This window comes from Cimex lectularius, unplaced genomic scaffold (genome assembly GCF_000648675.2).
Source record: "Cimex lectularius strain Harlan isolate CLEC.00 unplaced genomic scaffold, Clec_2.1 scaffold292, whole genome shotgun sequence".
NCBI classification, from domain to species: Eukaryota; Metazoa; Arthropoda; class Insecta; order Hemiptera; family Cimicidae; genus Cimex; species Cimex lectularius.
This window is the reverse complement of record NW_019394214.1, coordinates 415,682-432,548: the sequence shown is the minus strand read 5'-3', so window position 1 is coordinate 432,548 and position 16,867 is coordinate 415,682.

The following is a 16,867-nucleotide window of genomic DNA, read 5'->3' as shown; positions in this document are numbered from 1 at the left end:
AACGTGTTGGTAACTTATTAATTCCGTCTGAGTAGAATTCAGAATTTTTAGAATTGATAAAGTCAATAAATGCATTTTCCAGTTCCGTTTGATTTTTGAATATTATGTGTTGTAAGTAGTGGTCCAGGTGTCTAAAAAAATGGTAGTCAGTAGGCGAGAGGTCCGGAGAGTAGGGTGGGTGAGGCAAAGTTTCATAGCCAAGCTCCAATAATTTTTGTGACGTTACACGTGACACATGTGGTCGAGCGTTGTCATGCAACAAAATGGGCCCTTTCCGATTGACCAAAGAGGGCTTCATTACTGCCAATTTCTGATGCATGGTATTAATTTGGTTACAGTATGATTCAGCATTGATGGTTTCGCCAGGATTTAAGAAGCTGTAGTGTATTAAACCAAATGAAGCCCACCATACCGTAACCATTACCTTTTTTTGATGAGTTGGGGGCTTTGGAGCTTCTCCTTTGTCGAGCCACTGTCCAGAACGTCTAGTGTTATCGTAGAGAATCCACTTTTCGTCACATGTAACAATTCTGGCCAGAAATGGGTCATTTTTGTTTCGACAAAGAAGTGATGCACAAACATCAAAGCGCTGATTTTTTGGCGATCGTTTAATGAGTGTGGAACCCAATTTTCGAGTTTTTTCACTTTTCCAATCGCCTTGAGGTGGTCAGCGACGGTCGTTTTACTGACTTTGAGTTGCTCTGCAAGTTCTCGAACAGTTGTTTTGGGGTTTTCTTCCACCACTGATCGCAGAACATCATCATTAAGAGAGGAAGGCCTTCCACGACCTTCTTCATCTTCAAGGCTGAAATCTCCCTCCCGAAATTTTTTAAACCACCTTTGCACAGTGCACTCATTAACACAACCCTCGCCCCAGACTTGGTTAATGTTTCTAGCCGTTTGGGCTCCGCTTCGGCCGAGTTTAAACTCGTAAAAGAAAATCGTACGAAATTCTCGCTTTGACATTATAAGGATGACTGAATTATTTCCAAGTAGCGGAATGCTACAGAGGTAAACAAACAATATCATTTGGAAGAGGATTAATAAGTGTTGACATTCATACAAATGAGTAATCCTGTAAACGTAAACAGAATATTTTATATAGATTTTTTTTAATGAAAACTTAAAATCCTGCATTATTTTCCGGACAACCCGATATGACCACTAAACATATAAGGATTTATTGTTACTAATTTTGCGTAAACAAATAATATGTTTTTAGGTGATTATTAAATAAAGTTGTTTAAAAAATTCACATTTTCTTAAAAATTAAATTTTTATTTCAACGTTAACAGCCTGAGACAACGTAAAACGCTTTTAAAAATCTTCTCATAAACACTGATTCGCTACAGAGATTAGATGTAGCAGATGCATAATTTTTGAAATGGTTATATCGGTATGTACAAAATGAGAAGAAAACAACTTTGACAGACCGTTCCAAGTGGTCACAGATAAAAGGAACTTGGAAGAATGGTAATCCAGAATTTTAGGAAAGGACTGTAATTGGTGCACTGGTGGATAAAAGATAGAACAAGGAGAAGGAACTACTGGAACCGTTGGAAAACAATTTGGTCTGGCTTCAATAATCAAAAAAAAGAACCTGGTACAACGCGTGCCACAGTTTGTTATAAAAAACAAAGGTAATTATGTTTTGAATTGAAAATACAATTTATAATTTGAAACTTTGACTTTTTTTCTGAAAACCGAAAAAGCTTACAAAATACAAGTGTATTTGATTTTTAATATAAGAAAATTAATTTCCTTATGTGTGGTGATTAGTGACCGTTAGTCGATGATTATCCAGAAATCGTGAGATGCGATCTGGTGTGATATAGGTTTCAGAAATACATTTTCTTTATCGTGCTACTTTGAGCCCTGAAGATGATCTCAATAAAGATCGTAACGTTGGCACGAAAAATAAAATGTTTTTGTAAAACCTACATCACACTAGACCGCATCTCACGATTTCTGTTTAATTTCCTTAGTTTTCTACAACATTCTGGTAGCAGAAATACTCCCTTTTAACCCCTTAAAAAATCATAAGTCCATTTTTCCAGATCTTTTCGTTCAAAAATTCCCTACATTTTAAGTAGTTGTCAATAGGACTTTAAGAGGATGTAATACTGCGCTTGACGTTGACAGCGGCCTTTCACTCTACATGCAAGTCCTTCGACGTTTAACATTCTTTTAGTGGACCACTTCTCATCCCCCAGTGACAAAAAATCCTTCTGATTTATTCCTATTCAGATTTGAAACGCAACAAGTGCTTCTTTCTGTGTAGTGATTATTTGGAGATCGTGAAAAGCGGTCTTGTGCGGTGTAGGTTCAGAAAAACATTTGCTATATTTTGTATGTTGTTTAGTGACCGTTAATTAATGATTATTTAGAGATCGTGAGATGCGGTCTGGCGTGACGTAGGTTCAGAAAAACATTTTCTTTGTCGTGCCAACGTGTCGATGTTTATAAATCCCAGGCCCTGATGATGATGTCAATAAAGTCGAAACGTTGTGAAGATAAAGAAAATATTTTTCTAAACCTACATCATTCAACACCGCATCTCATGTTCTACAGATAATTTTTCTTTCTATTGCAGTGTGATGTACCTGAAACCTTTCTAACAGCTCTGCTTCAGTTAATTTGTCCTACAATGACGCTAATAAGTCTTCCCTTTTAAGCGCGTTAGGCGTTCCACGAGGCTGGTATTTGTTTCTGTCCATTACGAAACCTCTGTTACTCATACATCCAGTTATCTCACTGTAAATTCCACATAAATTTCGACATGCATCCGCAGCCCGAGATAGAGCTCATATAGCAAGCAATATCTCATATGAATTTTATCTCCTTTCATGTCGTACGCGTAGCAGTTTATTTTAAAGTGACTTTTGGGATCAAATAACCCTTTCTTTACAATCTCTTCCAATGGGCTTGTCTCACCCTAAAGCTAACGGGGTAGAATGTAATAATGCATCGCTTTTAACGAAAAAAAAAAATCGTACGCACTCAGCAAAATATTTGTAGGTTTTGACAATAGAAAAATACAGGCTGATCCATTTATACAACCTCTATACCAATTCTTTCTTGTTTCCTCTCTTTTTCTCACACACACACACTCTCTCTTTATTCCTATCTCTTTCCCACACTCACTCAATTCCTTCCATTAATGTCACATACAAGTCAACATCATTTCATAACCAGCCATGGAATGAACAGAGCACCTCCACAGATTTAATACAATACAAATTAGGTTTGCCTTTGTGACGACAAATCCCAAAATGGGGACGACATGGTATTTTTTGTCAAATGGTAAAGTGATTGGAGAACTTCGTTTTACCAGTAGACTTTGATAAACTGTTGTTTAAAAACTTACATTCTAATTACTTCTCATTTATGTATAAACCATTGTTTCTATTAAACCTTAAAAATTAAATTAATTAAGGTTTTTCGTTGAGATAAAAAAGTCAGTGTCCGAGCGGGATTCGAACCCACGACCTTCGGCTTGATACGCCGCTACTCTATCACTTGAGCTATCGTCACTTCGATCCACTCGGACACTAACTTCCCATCTCAACCTCGCCTTTTGAATTTTCCCTCCTTTTTATCTTCAAATGGTGGGGTGATATGGGAAGTTAGTGCCCGAGTGAATCGAAGTCACGATTGATCAAGTGGTAGAGTAGCGGCTTATCAAGCCGAAGGTCGTGGGTTCGAATCCCGCTCGTGACACTGACTTTTTTATCTCAACTAAAAACCTTAATTAATTGAATGATATTAATTGGTCAATCGGTCCACGAAAACTAGTGAATGGAATTAAAAATTAAGTAATATTTTTGTATTTTATATGTATGATTATGCAAACAAAATGCTAGTAATGTTCATATAGAGCATGCTTAATAAATAAATAATAAACAAAATTTCTATTTCTCTCTCCCTCTCTCTCTTTCTCTCTCTCTCTCTCCCTCTCTAACTCTCTCTCTCTCTCTCTCTCTCTCTCTCTCTCTCTCTCTCAATCTATCTATCTTTTTATCTGTTTCTCTTTTCTCTGAATAAAGTTTACATTTTTTGTTGTACGTGCAAAACAACACTGTGTTTTTTCCATCCTTTTTTGACAAAACCGCAGTCAACACTGATTTCAGGAAGTGAATTACTTTTTAGCTCAGCGCGTTAGGTTTCTTTTGTAAGCTTAAATTTCACTGTTTATATTAACAACCCTGTTTTTTGTTGGTACGACAATAAAAATAGCAAGTACATTTTTTGGTAATTTTTTTATTGGTTTTTTACTTACACTTTTACGTTTTTATATTAATGTTTGTGTCGAGAGTGATTAGCGTTGTCGATGAAGAGCCAAAAATGGCGAAAAGAACAAGGAACAGGAAGAGAAGCGGCTGAGTGCTAAAAAAATATAAATATATCGAATTTTCTATTGTCACTTTTATATTTGCCGTGTAGGTGGAGAAAAGGCCGGTTTTTCTTATTGTTCCAGCGTCAAAAAAATGAAATTCCGAGTAAGCAGAAAAGGGGTTTTCGTCCGAGCCGGCCAATGGGGACGCATGCCCGTTAAGGGCGCGGGGGGCGGAAAGCTTTGCACCAGCATCAGTTGACGACGTGCTTCCCTAAAGATCGCTCGTGCCGCCCCGATCTTCACGATCGCAGACTACGATCATTTGGATTAAAACGGTGAGTCGAGTTTTTGGCTAAAAAGTAAACATTTATTTAAAAAAATACTCAAGGAACAAAGAAAATACACAACAATCTTCTTAGGTTATTGTGCATTAAAAATGATCATAGAAATAAATTCCAATAAAAAATGTCATTCAGGAATCAGCTGGGCTAATATTACTATTTAATATTAATTCATTTATGTTAAGTAGTCTAATTGACCATGTTAATTATTGAAATTAATTATTCTTTTTATATAAGGTCTTACTTGAGATGAAACTTTAGTGTCTCGAGCGGGATTCGAACCTACGACCTTCGGCTGTTCGAATCCCGCTCGTGACACTAACATTTTCATCTCAACCAAGGCCTTACATTAAAAGAATAATTAACATTTAATTTCACAACACCCTAGGTCTATGTCGTATAAGATATTTTTTAAATAGTCTATGTCGATTGAATAAAGAATATGTAATGCTTCTTGCGTCAAACTTTCGTTATATATTTTATTTAATGAAACATAGAAAGTATAAGAAGCAAATTTATTGTGGGAAGGATTTAAAACTAAAATATCACCGTATAAAGTACACACAGGTGTGCACTGCTTAATGTTCTTCGTTAAGTAGAATCAATTTTTTCTTTTTCAAGTTCAACTTTCAAACTTTTAATAGAAAACGTCCAGTTTTGTTATACTGATACGATCGCGGTCATAAACTTTTTCATAATGAAAATAAAATTGGACTGTAAAAAATTCACCAAACTTGTTTTTTTTTTTTTTTCGTCAACAGTTAAAGGCGCAGGAAAGGAGAGTATTTTTGATATGAATTAATCAGACAATATTTAATTTTCTTCTTGCTTTTATTTTGCTATAAGAGGATTATTCGAAAAAAAAAGTTGGGCAGGAACAGAGGTATCGTTAATTTTTGATGTTGTACATCCACTTTTTACTAGTTTTTGCTGCTTTATTTTTTCTCTCTCCCTCTCCCTATCCTCTCGCTTTCTCCTCTTTCCTTTGTAGTTAAATTTAAGTGTTTATATACCGAATTATCAGGTGAAAATTAAAAACTAAATCTTCCCATATTCAATAAAGAATCACAACTCACACACTCACTTTCTGCTATATAAATTAGATTCTAATATTAAAATACTTTATAACATAAATTAGAACACAATTTTATCAGGTTATAATTTTATCTTTGTCTTTCACTCAATCTATCTATCTCTGTCTGTCAGTCTGTCTGTCTGTCTCTCTCTCTCTCTCACACTCTCTCTCTCTCTCGCTCTCTCCCCTCCTGCTTTCTCCTCTTTCCTTTGTAATTAAATTTACGTGTTTATATATCGAATTATCAGGTGAAAATTAAAACCTAAATCATCGCATATGCAATAAAGAATCGCACTCACTTTCTGCTATATAAATTACATTATTATATTAAAATACTTTATAACATAAATTAGAACACAATTTTATCAGGTTATAATTTTATCTTTGCGTTTCACTCAATCTCTCTATCTATATGTCTGTCTGTCTGTCTGTCTCTCTCTCTCTTCCTCTCCCTCTCCCCTCCTGCTTTCTCCTCTTTCCTTTGTAATTAAATTTAAGTGTTTATATACCGAATTATCAGGTGAAAATTAAAACCTAAATCATCGCATATGCAATAAAGAATCGCACTCACTTTCTGCTATATAAATTAGATTCTATATTGAAATACTTTATAACAAAAATTAGAACACAATTTTATCAGGTTATAATTTTATCTTTGTCTTTCACTCTATCTATCTATCTCTATCTGTCTGTCTTTCTGTCTGTCCCTCTGTCTGCCTTTCTCTCTCACTCTCTCTCTCTCTCTCTCTCTCTCTCTTTTTACCCTTTCATTTAATATAACTCTCATTCTGTCTTTCTCTCCATTTTAACACAACCACATACATACACATACACACACGCATAATATTTAATCTATTAGAAGTATATCTATTATTTGGAATAATGAATTTTGTTTTATAATTTTTGCATATCAAATAAAACTGTGATATATCTATATTTATATACCTAATTTTCTATCTTGCTCTATTTCTTAGTTAAACACACATTATATTATTTTATAAGTTTTTTTTTTCATTTATACATGAAAAAATCTACATTATTTTGGAAAGATTGTCTGCCAATTCCAGCCACAACTTTATGCAGCTATTTTATTTGTATCGATCTATCTGTTTCTCCCTCTCTCTCACACACACTCTCTCTTCCTTTCTCTTCAAATCATTCATAGCCAAAAGTGTATATATAATCTTTCTTATATTCCAATTTTCTCATAAATATTATATCTTCGGCCATTTTATGTTCGAGGTCTTTCTTGTTTTCACTGATAATTTTACTGTGATCGAAACATATTACAAAGAAGAATGAGCATGGGACTGCGATCCTAAGAGGGCTGTTCATAAATCCTTTTTATATGACAGTTAGTTTACATTTATTAACCTGTGTTTGTTAACAGTAGAGGTTTTTCAAAATAGTAAATGTTTGCATTACTCGGATCGTTCAAGTTAACATTTTTAGTCTTAAGCTTATTAGAAAGGGTGGTTTAAGTAAAATGCAAAAGACCAAAAAAATCTTTACCATCACAAGACACCTGATTGATTCGAAATATATTCTGTGAGCGCGACATAGAGCATTACATCCTCAGCCAGCTTGTCTTATCGGAATTATTCATAGGCCAACCAGCTTCAACATGTGCATGTTTTCGTTTTTTAGGACGGATCAATTAAAATTATATCCAATTGTATTTGTAGTTTTTTTTTAATGTACAGAGAAAATATAAAAGAAAGGAAAATTTTTTAGGAAGAAATTGTAACAAAATGTATATTATATGTTCCGAAAAACGTTAACAAATTCAATCTACAAGGACCTGAACAAAACAAATACTGTTCGAAAGTTAAGCGAAAAGAAAAAAGTTTAGAACAATAAATTTTAAATTACTCAAACATCCATAAAAAGGTAGGTTTTAACTTGTTTTTTCTTATGTATAAAAATTAGAGAGAATCTACATAATAAAATAAGAATTGAAATGTTGAAATCCTAAAAATCGAATAAATCTAGTGGTCACGAAGCTATAAAATGTTCTATTCTTTTTAATTTTTTTGTGGTTTTAAATTTGTTCAAAATGTATGGCCCCAAACAAATTTTTTTTAATTTATTAGCCTTTTTATTATAACAATTTGTTTCTATATGTTTTTCTTTAAGGCACGTTGTTTTTCCTTTACATGCATCTATTTTATATGTTGTGTGTTACTTTTGAACAAAATTATCAAATAATTATGTAATTCAACTTTCGTTTCGTATTTAACAAATTGTGATTTTATAAAGAGCTCTTTCCCTTTCTTTTACTCTTCTCTCTCACCCTCTCTTTCTTTATCCCACTTTCACCCTCTTTCTCTCTCATTCTCCTCGCTTCCTCACTCTCCCTCTTTCACTCCACTCTCTATCTTACTCTCTCTCTCTCTCCCTCTTTCTCTCTCTCGCTCTCGCTCTCTCTCTCTGTCTCTCTCCTCTTCTCAATTTCTCTCTCTCTCTCCCTCTCACTCTCTCTCTCTCTGTCTCTCTCTCCCTCTCTCTCTCTGTCTCTGTCGCTCTCTCCCTCTCTCTCTCTCTCTCACTCTTTCTCTGTCTCTCTCTCTGTCTCTCTCTCCCTCTCTATCTCACTCTCTCTCTGTCTCTCTCACTCTCTCTCTCTCTCTCTCCTCTCTCTCTCTATCCCATTCCCTCTCTCTTAACTAAGAAACACTATGTCATTTGGATTTTAGACAATGTTTGGGGAACATTTTTGCCAAGATGTCCGAGCTCTTTCCTTGTCCACCGACCTTCACTCAAGCTTTACAATACAGTTTCGTAAGGCAAGTGAGGGTTGCGGAACTGTATCGTTGAGCGCCGTATTGCGATTTCTGTTATTTAGACCAGTGGGGGAACCACCGCATTCACTCTCTCTTTCTTTCTCTACCACTTTATAGCTTACGCAACCATTGAATGAATGTCTAGTTTTTATTTTCAATGCTTCAAACAGAATTCTCAAGTAGATCTATTATAGGATCAGTGGTTCTATGACGTTTCCATCAAGTTTGTTCTCGAATCCTTGGATATTCATCAACTTGATTAAACTACCAAATCTACTAAACTAGACCTAACAATTCCCTTCAGGGTATTGAGAAATTCAACAGCGCAAACATTCACCAACCAAACTTCGTCATCGTTAAACACTTGACTGTTACTAAATAGAATTTTTCGATACGTGGGGTTTTATTGTAAGTAATCAGACCTAGTTTTTGTAGATTCGTTCTTTGCAAAGCCAATGTAATTTCATTCACTCTGCCAAAATCCATTTAAAAAAGTTCTCACGTGTTTAACTTCTTAAGTGTTTTGTTTATAAAGTTTTGTTTTCTCATTTTCCGTTTTATTTTGTGTCAGAAAAATAACCGTTTAACAAATAAAACTGTGTGAAATAATCGGCTAGGTTGGCTAGAATGTTGATTAAGTATGAGGATTAAAAAATTTAGTTTGTATTTTAACTAAAATAAGTTATACAAGAAAATTATATAAACATATCGATAATGTTTTTTTCATTATTAAAAAAAGAACTTTTTCTTATGAAACCATTTCAGTTAGAAGCAATCAAGTAGCTGATATGCAAAATATAAAGACGTCAGCCTCCTAATTGATCTGTCATTCTGAAAGACGGTCCCACATTATCATTCTTCTAGCTTTCCTGAAATTTTAGTCCTCAAACCGCGTTGCCCCATGTTTGATACATTGCAAAAAAGGCAATCGTGACAGAGATGCTTTACACCGATATGCGATACCACTTGAAATCTAAGCCAACATGAATAACATCCTAGCACAAAGTGTTGGTTCGGCTAAATATTAACATAAGATATCCTATATTGTTGTTGTGAGGGAAATTATTAGAAAAGTTTATGCTTTTTTAAAGATCGTTTTAGATTTTTAACTTAAAATATAGGATCGAAACAAAGACAATTAATTGCTATAATAAGTCCCGTTGCAATTTATAGTTCATGATAAGCAGTCCCATCGCCGAGCACTACATATTCAAGGAATTTGCATCAATTTGGAAGCGTCGGCTCGTGTTTTTCCGTTTAACACAGTCGGTTTAGGAATCGATTTCCATAATTCAAAGTTTACCTTGTGTATTATTGTAATATCGTCGTTGAAACAAAAACAAAGAATAAGAAAAGTGGAAATTATTTGAATCAAAAGACGGTTTTACAACTATCGGCTCGGTTTTTGCCATTTAAAACGTACCGGTGACCCGTTCAACGGCGTAGGGCGAATACTGTGTAGGAGGGATCGCCAAGGGAATTTTAATTAAAAGGGCGACGACGGCGAGAAAGGGACGGTGTTCGGATAAGAAAAAATCGCATTTCTCTCAGCTAAAATTCAAAATAAGATTAAACGTTTATTTGAGATGATTTTGGGAAAGTTTATCTTTCCAATTATCTATACAAAACAATTTTTCTTTTGTCCTTTTTTTAATCTGAGAATGCGTAAATATTTGAATTTGTTTGCAGATATTTTGGGCTGTATATTCAAAACCACTCACCTGGAGGCAAGATGGGTGTATTAATTAATTATCACTTCCAAGTTGTTTAATTGAGTTGTATAATTACTGACACAAACATTTCGTCTGAATTTTAACTTTAGTACGCAAAAACGAATAAATGTATATTTCAATGATAACTGAATAAAATAAAAAGCACAAACTAAGTGAAGTGTAGATATACTATTCGCAGCTCTTTCTAGGGAACGTGTGGGATATTATCCTCACAAGGGGAGGCTAGGACGTAGAATTTTATTATTTAGGACTTTTAGTTTAAAAATTTTTTTGATACTAGGTTGAAAAATATTAAATACGTGTCCGAGCGTTCTTGCCAATGGACCCTAATGTTTAGAAGAAAATTGTTAATTTACATTTTTTTAAATATGATTTTCTATCTTTATTGTTCATGTATTTGAAAAGGATTATATATGACTCGAATAGTTTTTTTTTCATCTAGGATAACAGGATAAATCAAGAAAATAATAGACAGGATCCAACTAAATAAGATGGGATTTATATAAAGAGAAACCAAAAGACGATCGCAGTAAAGTAGGCAAAAATTTTTAATGATTATCTATTCAAATTTATTTTATGCACCATGTAAAGGCATAAATGGAAATTTTCATTGCATAAAAAAAATATACGTAATTTGACTGGATGAGTCGAAGGCATAATTTAAATGTGTGGAGATTAGTGACAGTTAGTCGATGATTATTCAGAAATCGTGAGATGCAGTCTGGTGGGATGTAGGTTTAAGAAAAACATTTTCTTTATCGTGCCAACGTTTCGATCTTTATTGAGATCATCTTCAGGGTTTGGGATTTACAAACATAAAGATCGAAACGTTGGCACGATAAAGAAATTGTTTTTCTGAAACCTACATCACACCAGACCGCATCTCACGATTTCTGCATAAGCACAATTTAAAGTTCTGATGTTCGGTGTTCCTAAAAATTCCTCTGGATTTTACTTAATCCTCGATATTACTATCGCTGAAAGGTGCATTTCTCCAACTTGAGCCATTATCGACAAATTTCGGTCACTATATCAAAATTGTATTTGGCAGGTTGTCGTGTCAGGTTTGTTGATGTTGAATTGTGATCGAACAGCGAAGTCAAGTAGGCAGAATATTTTTTATTCTATCAAGAAACAGAATTTATATTGTCTTTTGGACCCGATAAAAAGGCTGTTTGCAATTTTTTAATAGAAAAAGAACACGTTTCAATATGTTTTTGCTTTCCAACGCCCCAATTTTTTCCACAAATTACGAAAATAATGATAACTCCATTAAATTCATATAGTTCGTGGTCCGATTGACCGAATAACGTTTTTTAATTAATCTTTATATGAGGCATTGGTTGAGATAAAGAAGTCAGTGTCATGAGCGGGATTTGAACCCACGACCCTCGGCTAAATACGCCGCTTCTCTACCACTTGAGCTATCATGATTTCGATCCGTTCGGACACTAACTTCTCATCTCAACCCCACCTTTCGAATTTTCGAGAATCGAATAGATTACACGACATTTGAAAAATGGCAAAAAGGAGAGAAAATTCGAAAGGCGGGGTTGAGATGGGAAATTGGTGTCCGAGTGGATCGAAGTCACGATAGCTCAAGGTGTAGAGCAGCGGCGTATTTTGCTGAAGGTCGTGGGTTCGAATCCCGCTCGTGACACTGACTTTTTTATCTCAACCAATGCCTTACATAAAGATTAATTAATTGAATAATGATAACTTTCACATGGCTCCAGATCTACAGGAACCTTTACAGAGGCTTAGTACCCTATTAAATACATGTAATTATGTAACTTTATCCTCCATAATTTAATAGAATTGGATAAATAAAATAAAATGTTTAAGGAGAGTTTGATTTTATTCTTGTTTCTCTCTCTGTTTTCAGAGATATTCTCTGTTGAAATGTAGCTATATAACAATTGCAATAACTTCTTTTCAATTAATTAAGGCTTTGGTTGAGATAAAAAAGTCAGTGTCACGAGCGGCATTCGAACCTGACTTCGGCTAAATACGCCGCTGCTCTACCACTTGAGTTATTGTAACTTCGATCCAATCGGATTTTTCCGATAACGCTCCATTTCCTGGGGAGTTTGGAGTAGTTCTGGTAGTTACTTGCAAGCTTGTAAACAAAACTATTATATTATTACATTATTATTATAATATTATTAAATTATTATAATTTTCATGTAAAGCCCTGCTTCGTAAACAATGGCACCGTTCACGGATGTGATAAATTTTCTTCTGATTGCGGACGGTTGTATAACCAATGCTGATGACCTGACAGTTCTAGACGTTCTAACGTACAACGTAAACATTAATTACCGGGCATGTTCAGTTTGAATGAAATGAGGTCGAAAACTGTCAAAAATTCTGTAGAAAAAACAACAACAACTTTTAGCTTACCTTAGCATTTGGTGAAAACTAAAATATTTATAGCACTTAGTTAACCAAAAACGTACTATTTATAACCAGATTATACAGTGTTCCAATTAGTCATAACCCCTCTTAAACTATTTTAGAAGATCAGTTGCAACAGTTAAACGTATTATTACAGTTATTAGTTATAACAGTAAACCCACGTTAACGTTTTAGCAGTATTTAAAAATTATATTTTTGCGCACCCGTATTTTCTCGTGACACTGACTCTTTTATCTCAACTAAAGCCTTAATTAATTGAAAAGAATTTATTTGGTTAATCGGACCACGAAATCCAATAGATGTAGTTGCAACAACGTTGTATTCAAATAAAATACAGAAGTACTTATGAACTTTAAAGTACACCACCGGATATGGGCGAGAACAAAAATTGTTCCCGGCTAACCTAGCTCAAAAATGCGTATTTTTTATTGTCGTAAAAGTTCGTATAAAATAATTTTACAGACTGCTTAAAATGAATCCGGTTTTTAAAATAAAATTGGTTTTGATTATTTTCCTGGAAGCGTCGAATGGTTTTGAAACTTTTTATACAGGGTGGGGTTTAACTTCGATTCCTCCTCATTTTTTAAAGGTGCTTTTTCGGGGGAAAAATTCTTATTAGCTAAATTTTTATTTTTGTCTAGTTTCTCATGAAACAAAAAGTTTTGATTATCTCCCCAAGATAACCGGTATACGGATAGGAACTTAAATATTAAAATAGGAAGTACATTTTTGAAAGGTATTTTGGCACTAAATTCAATGGTGACATCTACAAATTTCCCAACTAATCTCCAATTTTTTATTTACCATTTTAATTGATAGTAAATTAATTGCTCGCGGTACCGAACGAAAAATTGCAATAATTTGCTAAACCATCTCGACTTCAGGACGCTTTGAATATTGCTCATTAAGGAGCGATCCAGACTGGTGCAAATTTTGCAATGAAAATAACGCTTGAGCCACAAAATAAAGTATAAGTATAGGTAAATAAAAATTGATTTCTTGATCGTTGAGGCTTTTGAATAATCTCGAAGAAAGATTGAAAAAATAAACAATTTAAAAAAAATTTGTTTCTATTTTCAAAGAAATGCTGAAATAAAAAATAATATAGCGGAACAGAAAAACTTAAAAACTCATCTTGCTTATCTACTCCAATGTAAGTCAATCTTCCATATTATTGTTCTACCGTTCCTCCCTAAAAACCACGGAAATTGACTGACCTATAATACTTATGAAATACTTGGAAAACAAAAGGAGGAAACATTGTTTGGAAAAGAAAATTTAAATTATTTTAAATATATTTTTTCTTGGCTTCTAGAATAGGTATACACGCTCGGACATGTAGCTTGTTTGACCAAGTGAAGTTTCATTAAAATCCGTGATCCTATTTTGTTAGCAAAATTTTTTAAATGGTATTTGTTCTATGAAACTACTTTTATGTTAAATGTCTGCAGGGGTGAATGTATTTATTAGCATATCTTGCCGAGGAAGGGTCCGCTGCGGAATATCAAGTACAAGATCGACCCTAGGATAGGGTTAGTTGCATATTCTGAGTATGAACTGATGAAGGAATATTATGTTTTCTGCTAGAGGGCTATGCAAAAGAAAGAAATGAGTTTATTCATTAAATAATCTGCTCGTGTACAGTTTCTTAGATTTAAAATTTAATTATCTTGACTGAAATCTGCTTTAATAATTAAATATAAAAATCAGGGATAGACGAATTTTAAAGAATGAAAATTATTCAGTTCCTTTCGAGGATTATATCCCATTCTTCAGGACTTTGAATCTATTTTTAATGATATACTTGATTAGTAGATACCTATATCTATTATAATACTAAAAATTATGGCTTTCACCGTAATGAAGTTATCAGTTAGAAAAGTAACCAAAATCTACAACGATTATTCAGAAATCGTAATATGCGGTCTGGTGTGATGTAGGTTCCAGAAAAACATTTTCTTTATCGTTCCAACGTTTCGATCTTTATTGGGATCACCTTCAGAGCCAGGGATTTACAGACATTGTTTAAATTTAATAAATACTTGTAGGATGTGGAAAAAATATAAGCATTTGTTAAATTTAAACAATATTTGTAAATCCCTGGCGCTGAAGATGATCTCAATAATGATCGAAACGTGCGGTGGTTAGTGACCGTTAATCGATATTTATTCAGAAATCGTAAGATGAGGTATGGTGTGATGTAGGTTTCAGAAAAATATTTTCTTTACGTGCCAACGTTTCGATCTTTATTGAGATCAACGGTCACTAATCACCACACATTTCTTCACGAGAAAAACGAAGAACATGGGATTCTATGAACAAATTTCAACTACATATGGACACAAAGCAAAAAGTATTCCGAAGGACATCGTTTCAGAAAAACACGCAAGAATGGCACAATTACGCAGAAAACAACAACTTTGAGCCCTGAAGATGATCTCAATAAAGATCGAAACGTTGGCACGACAAAGAAAATGTTATTCTGAAACCTACATCACATCAGACCGCATCTCACGATTTCTGAATAATCATCGACTAACGGTCACTAATCACCACACAAAAATCTACAACAAAATTCATTCTACATTACAATTGTCGTCAAAATGGTTTTTAACTCATTATGAAAGCGATTATATTCCTAAAAAAATCACTTCTTCTTTTTTTCATATATATTAAGATAGCCTATAACGCATCTTTGTTTTCTTTTAATTAGTATGGAGTATTGCTTAAATATCCAAATTACCTTTGCCACGAAAATTAACAACGTATTCAATCCGACTAGTACTTCGAATAAGTTTTAAGCAACACAAAAGTCATCAAACGACCTCATGGTGATTTGCAACGAAAAAAGTCGATATTTTTTTGTAAGAAACAATGAAACAACTTGTTATGAAAAAAATTGACAATTATACCGTTGAATCTGGGGTTGTCAAATTGGAATAACATATATAAAGTAAAAAAAAAAACAAAAAACATTGTCACCACAGAGGATTTGGCCAAAACAACTCCATGGATGTTCCAGAATAGGAGCCAGATCAATTTACATCCGTTTGACATGGTTTCGCATCATTATTTCATCTAAAAACATCGAGGTTTTTATTAATTTTTTCTCAAATTTATATTTACTTAACCGCAGCCATTTCGAGCCAATATTTTTCCTATTTCACCTGTATGTCGATCAAGAAATGTTCAGTGAACAAAATAGAATACATTTCATTTATTGTACAATGTACTTTCTGATGTAAAATATAATAAACATGTCGTAAAAGTACTCGTTGTCATTAGTAAGAAAGTGAAAAAGAATTTTCGTTAAATCCAGCCGTCTAATCTATTGCAGGGTGGGTCGGAATGATTCGGCAAATTGAGGATTGGGCGTCAAAATGATTGAACCGCCCCGCCCTTTTCTTAATTTTCCCAGCTTGGGAGTGACTCTAATTTGAAATTTAGCTGTTTTGATTACCTCCGATACGACCCCGTGGGCGAAAGCCGTAATTTTTAAGAAAAAATATGGGCCAGAGTCAGAATTTACATATTCCTCTTCCATGAAGGACAAAATTGGGTTTGAAAGGAAAGATTTTTAATTGTGAATTGCTATTCAAAACCTTTATAAAATTGTGTGGTGATTAGTGACCGTTGGTAGATGATTATTCAGAAATCGGGAGATGCGGTCTGGTGTGATGTAGGTTTCAGAAAAACATTTTCTTTATCGTGCCAACGTTTCGATCTTTATTCACATCATCTTCACATCCACACATGTATTTGTTAAATTGAAGATGATCTCAATAAAGATCGAAACGTTGGCACGATAAAGAAAATGTTTTTCTAAAACCTACATCACACCAGACCGCATCTCACGATTTCTAAATAAATTTCTAGGGGAAATTGGGGTTTTTTATTGCATATAATATCTTATGTGTTGTGTGTCTATATGTCTTGTCTGAGTGCATGTATTTATTAGCGTGAATGGCGAGGGGTAAGGGCGAAATGCAAACCTTTGAGCTCTGAAGATGATCTCAATAAAGATCGAAACGTTGGCACGATAAAGAAAATGTTTTTCTGAAACCTACATCACACCAGATCGCATCTCACGATTTCTGAATAACTTTCAAAAATTGTTTCTGTATTGATAGTTCTCACATACAAGCTCTAGGAGAAAATTAAATTTACTAATTTTCCAACAA